The following is a 5730-nucleotide window of genomic DNA, read 5'->3' as shown; positions in this document are numbered from 1 at the left end:
TCATGCCTCCCCCAGTCATTTAGATAGCTTGGTGATTTCCTTTAGGCATTGAGGCAAAGAAAAGTAGCTAATCATAGCTGCTGATTCACTGATTTTATTTGGCCCATTAGGCAGAGGACTCTGGTTTATACTGATGCCAGTCTGCTAAATTTTGCAAACTATCGGGTGTCTCCTGGCCATGCCCACTCCACACTACAGCTGAGTAGGTGAGATGTATGTTAGAGATTCTGAAAGAAAAATAAAAACAAGAATAGCTCACATTTGCATAGCAATTTATGACTTATAAAGAACTTGCTTCCAACAATCTTAGAAGGAAGGGAATGCAAGGATCATTATCCCCATTTTACAGATAAGGAAACTGAGGACCAAAAAAGGAAAGTGATTTGCCAAAGACCAACCCACAACTTAAGTAGCAGAGTACAACTTGAATCTCAGTTTTCTGGCTCCAAGTCCTGGTCTCACAGACCTAATCTATTCTTATCATCTAGGAATAAGAAGATTCCAAACAAAAATCTCAGTTTTCTTCCAAGAGTTCTAAATCCTCCGTCTTTTCTTAAATTTCTATTAGTTTCATTTAATTTTGTCCCCTTCCAAAATCCTTACAATTCACTGAAGAAAACAGGATTTCTTTGATATTTTATGACCTGATCATTTATAATTGATTACCCAGTCTAAAAAATAAAATAAAATAAAATAACCCTTAGACTTTTCATTTAATATGCCCCAGAATTTCAATCCCAACTGGCTGTATCTGACCTAAATTCCAAAGATACAAATCAATAGGGGACAAAAAAGAGAAATAGAAAAAGGGAGGGGAGAGAAAGAGAGAAATAGGGAGAGGGAAGCAGGAAAAGAGAGAAAGATACAGAGAGAGAAAAAAAAACAGAGCCAGAGACAGAGAGAAAGGAGGAGAGACAGAGGGAAAGGGAGAGGGAAAAGGAAAGGGAGAGGAAAAAAGAAAGAGAGACAGACAGACAGACTAGGTTTTTCTGCAAATCTCCAATAGCCAAGTTCTTTCCCAGGATGCTTTGGGGCCCTATTCTGGTTGCTTTCTAAGCTCTCTCCTTTGTAAAATTCCCTTGGTATCTCTTTCTGCTTTCACCTCAGATAAAAACAGGAAGCTGCATTCCCTTTCTCTGACAGTTCTATCAGCCTCTTTGACATCAATGACCTTTTGAGCATATGGGTCCATTATAGTGAAAAGCCTCATGCCTACAGTGTCAATGATTAAGAAAAATTAATAGGAAGTTATTCATTCTTAGTTTTTCTGAAGACAAATTGAGGTCTCCCTAAAGATATGCAAACTATAAAAGTATAATCCACATGAGATTAGGGGTAGAAGGAATATGATTAGCTGGAAAGGTGGGAGAGGGAGAGGGATGGATGCATGAAAGAGAAAAAAAACATAATTTCTAAAAAATATATAACTTACTATATGGTAGCAGAAAGTACCCAGCACTGAGTCAGCAGCTACTTCTAGTCATGTCTCTGCTCTTGCCCAAAATCACATGCTTTGCAAATCTTTTTCCCTATTCTTAGCCTGTTTCCCCTTATGCAGAGACTGAACACAATGTACTTTGAGATCATTCCCAATACTGACCACCTGTCCTGTGGCTTGTGAAGTTGCTACTCAACAGAATGTTCAGTTATTACATAATTTATATATTCCTGGCCTAAAACCCCAAAATTAGTGGGCCCTTGGAGAGACTTTCATTCCTCATAGGATTTCTGATACATTCAGCAGAGTAGGATAAGGTGATAACATAACCTGGAAAAGAATATTTGAAACCATAGAGTAATGAAATTTCCCACACTCGAGTGTGCATAACTAAAGGTATACTGTGTATGCCTTTAGAGAGCCAGGAACATCAGGAAAACCTAAGTTCAAATTTAGTATTAGACATTTATTAGCTGTGTGACCATGGCAAGTCACTTAACCCTGTTTGCCTCAGTTTCCACATCTTTCAAATGAACTGAAGAAGGAAATGGCAAACCACTCCAGTATCTTTGCTCAAAGAAACCTCAAATGGGGTCATGAAGAGTCAGACATGATTGAACAACAACCATATCCTTGGAGAAATAAAATGGGCATTATCCAAGTTAGCTTCATCATGGGCCTATATGAAATTGGGAGCCCATATTAAATTTCTTTTTAAAAATCCTTCAACTTTGTTAAATTTTTAGTGACTTAGAATACCTCATTTTGTCCCAAAATCAAATCTGAACTAAAAGAGGTAAAAGGACACTAGTGTTAGAATTTTATCTATAGCACTTGTATTAACTTCAATTTCCTTATCTGTAAAATAAAGATAAAAATATATACATTCCCTCATGCATGGGTAAAAAAAAGAAGAATACAATAAATTCAAGAGAACACTAGAAGTCACTACTATGGAATATGCTGGATTCTTATCAATTTGTTTGAAAAAGTGTTTTTATAAAATAGATCTCGAGTTCCAAGCCAGGAAGATGGCTCTATCCTCAGGAATTTGATCAACACAACTAGTCGTACAATCCAAATCCTTTAATCATGGGTCATATTCTCTAGATAACACCCCTCTGCATTTGTACTCTATTTGCTGGAGATCTTTTCTATCATTATCTCAGCTCATCCTCACAACAAGCACTGCTGTGAGACACATTGGACTTCATCAGCCCCATTTGACAGATGAGACAGCAAACACTGTGGTTAAAGCATAATCACTAAAATTGTACAGCTAAAGCCCAGTTTAAGAAACTTGAGCTGTAACACTATATAGGTTCTCACAAATGAATGTGGATCACAAAATCAGGATTTATTATCAATAAATGTTTGATTTGTATACCTATTTTATATACCTACATACCCAAGGTCACCTGAAAATTTCTCTAGTGGAAAGGCATTGAAAGTAGAAAAAGTTTAAGAAGCCATGAACTAAGGCAGTGCCAGAGAGCTAAAACCCTAAAACCTAAGTATCTGGGTTCCAGAGTTCTCTTCAATACCCTCCTTATGCCATTACTCCCATTGTAACTGCAATTCAAAATTTCCCTTCAAAACACAAATTCCCATTTATACAGAATGAAGAAGAGTATAATGAAGAGTACAATAAGGACATAGTGATAGTGATGCCAGAAAAGAAAGAAAAGATCAGCAGTGAAATAGAAGACATCAGAAAGAAGTTCAGAAGGGGATTCAAATAAGGCAGTGGTGGTTCTACAAAGTTAAAGGTAATAAATATTTCAAAAAACAAACCATTTCAATAGCAGTTCAGTTTCATAAACAATCCTCTTTTCTGTTTATTATGCATTATGTGAAGAATGGATCTTATTTTTATAAATTTGACTCAATTCCATACCCAATATATATTTGAGAAATGAAGTCTTTTTCAGAGAAACTTACTGTAAAACTTTTTTATATTATTTCATTGGTTATGGAACCTTTTAATAAAATGTATTTTTCCAGAGTAAATAGCCTTTAAGAACTTAGCACATTACAGGTACTAAGGGCTAAGTAAAACAAAGAAAACAAAGAAAAACAAAATAATGTTTTCAAGGAACCTATAGTCTGTTTTAAGAAAGAGTGATAATTTTGGAGTCAGATGATCTGGATTCAAATCCTAATTCTACCACCTTATAATATGACCTTGGATAAATTCTTTGGCTTAATTTTTTTCATCTACAAAATGAAGAAATTAGACTAAAATTTTTCAAAGAGTAGTTTCTAGATCCCTGAGGATTGCTGAGATCATTTCAGAGTTCTCAAGACGAAGACTATTTTTATTTTAGTACTAAGATGTTATTTATCTATTAAGATAATTCTCCCTTCTCCAACTTTATATCTGTGTTAGGCCAGATTTCCTTCATATACTTCAAACAAAATAACATACCACAACAGATAGAATGCAGAAACAAATGTGAGAACCCAGTTGTTTTCTATTAAACCAAATATTTAAAAGTTTAACAAAATATGTGTCATTCTTCTCATAAAATATTTTTGTTTTTTAAAAAAAATAATTATTTTCATCAAAATATATTTTTTCTACAAGCAGGTAGTGAGCTTACTATTTTAAATGAATTAATAAATATTTTAATTTAATAAATATTTAGCTTTTATCTGTTTTAATTTTTAATATCATAAAAATCAATACATTTGATACATGTAAACAAAAGCCCTTTGAATCCTCAGTAATTTTTAAGAGTCTAAGATTTCCTAAGACCAAAAAGTTTGAGAATCATTGGACAGGATGAGATCTAACATCTCTTTCCAGGTCTAAATCCATAATCCTATAATGGATAGCTAGGTGATATCCTGAAGATAAGGTAGAAGACTTAAAATTAGAAAGATATTAATGTAAATCCTACCTCTGACACTTAGTAACTGGGTGACCCTGATCAAATCATTTAAATTCTCTCTGCCTCAATTTCTTCAGCAGTAAAATGGGGATTGAGGCAGTTAAGTTGATAGAGCTGAGTTCAAATCTGGTCTTAGACATTTACTAGATGTGTGACTCTAGGCAAGTCATTTATTTCAGTTTGCCTCCATTTCCTTATCTATAAAACAAGCTGGAGAAAGAAATGGCAAACCATTCCACTATGTTGGCCAAGAAAAAACCCAATATGGTCACAACAATCAAACACAACTGAAAATGACTGAATGACAATATTAACAAAAAACAGGGATAGTAATGGCACCTACTTCCCGAGGTAGCTGTGAGGATCAAATGAGATAATAACTGCAAAATGCTTAGTACAATACCTGGCGCATAGTAAGTGCTATATAAATGCTAGCTGTTAGTATTTATCATTACTTTGTCTCTCCTACCAGGATGAGAATTTGTGCCTCCTGTGTCTCCTCCTGTACACTAAGGGGACTCCTCATCCATTTATCCTATGGCCTTTACACACTTTTTTGAGCGATATCCTGGGTCTTACCACCCATCAGAGAGTCATCCAACATGAAGTAATAAACCTTCTCAAAGTCGTAGATGATGTCTAGTTCACACACACTGGAACCTGCTGCCAAAATATTTGTCTAGGAGCTCCACGTATTGATGGATCATTTCCAGTGTGATGATCTCATTGTCTTGGCTCTCAATAGCACAGCAGAAGTAGAAGCTGCCATGTCTCTTGTAGACAAAGTGAAGATCTGCCTGCCCCAGGAAGCTTGCACATCTTGGGCTTTCTGGCCAGGACAACCTGTATAAGTTCTCAAGCCATCTTTTCCCACTCCTTGTCTGACCTGGCCAGGTCCATTTTTGCAGCTATAGTTTGCCAATAGCTGATGAACCATCATAGCTTCAGCCTCCACAGATCTCTTCCTCCTCATTTTACAAATGAAGAAACAGAGCTCCAGAGGGAAGATGACTCACTAATTTGTACCATAACTCGGTGCCAGGGCTGACTGGCACGGGCTTTCTGTGACTCTCAGGACTTTCTCTTTTACAAGCTAACAAACACATCCTGAGGCCACTAAGGACATACGTTCTTCACTTACTTTAGTTCAGGGTGCTATGTCCTCTTTTCTTCAAAAGAAAATGAAAGCAACATGGTAAAGAAAGAACTAAGAGTAAAGAGACATGGATTCTACTCCCAGATCTCCACTAGCTGACGATGTGACTTATGTGAATGAGTTACCTATGTGAAGGGAAAGTGTCTCCCATTCACTAGGACTCAATATCGCTAGGTAGGATGCTGATTAAAGTTACTTCCAATTCTAAAATTGCTCTCCTATACCCTACTTTCCAAATCCCT

Source organism: Sarcophilus harrisii, chromosome 2 (genome assembly GCF_902635505.1).
Source record: "Sarcophilus harrisii chromosome 2, mSarHar1.11, whole genome shotgun sequence".
Classification (NCBI taxonomy): Eukaryota; Metazoa; Chordata; class Mammalia; order Dasyuromorphia; family Dasyuridae; genus Sarcophilus; species Sarcophilus harrisii.
This window is presented reverse-complemented; position numbering follows the sequence as displayed.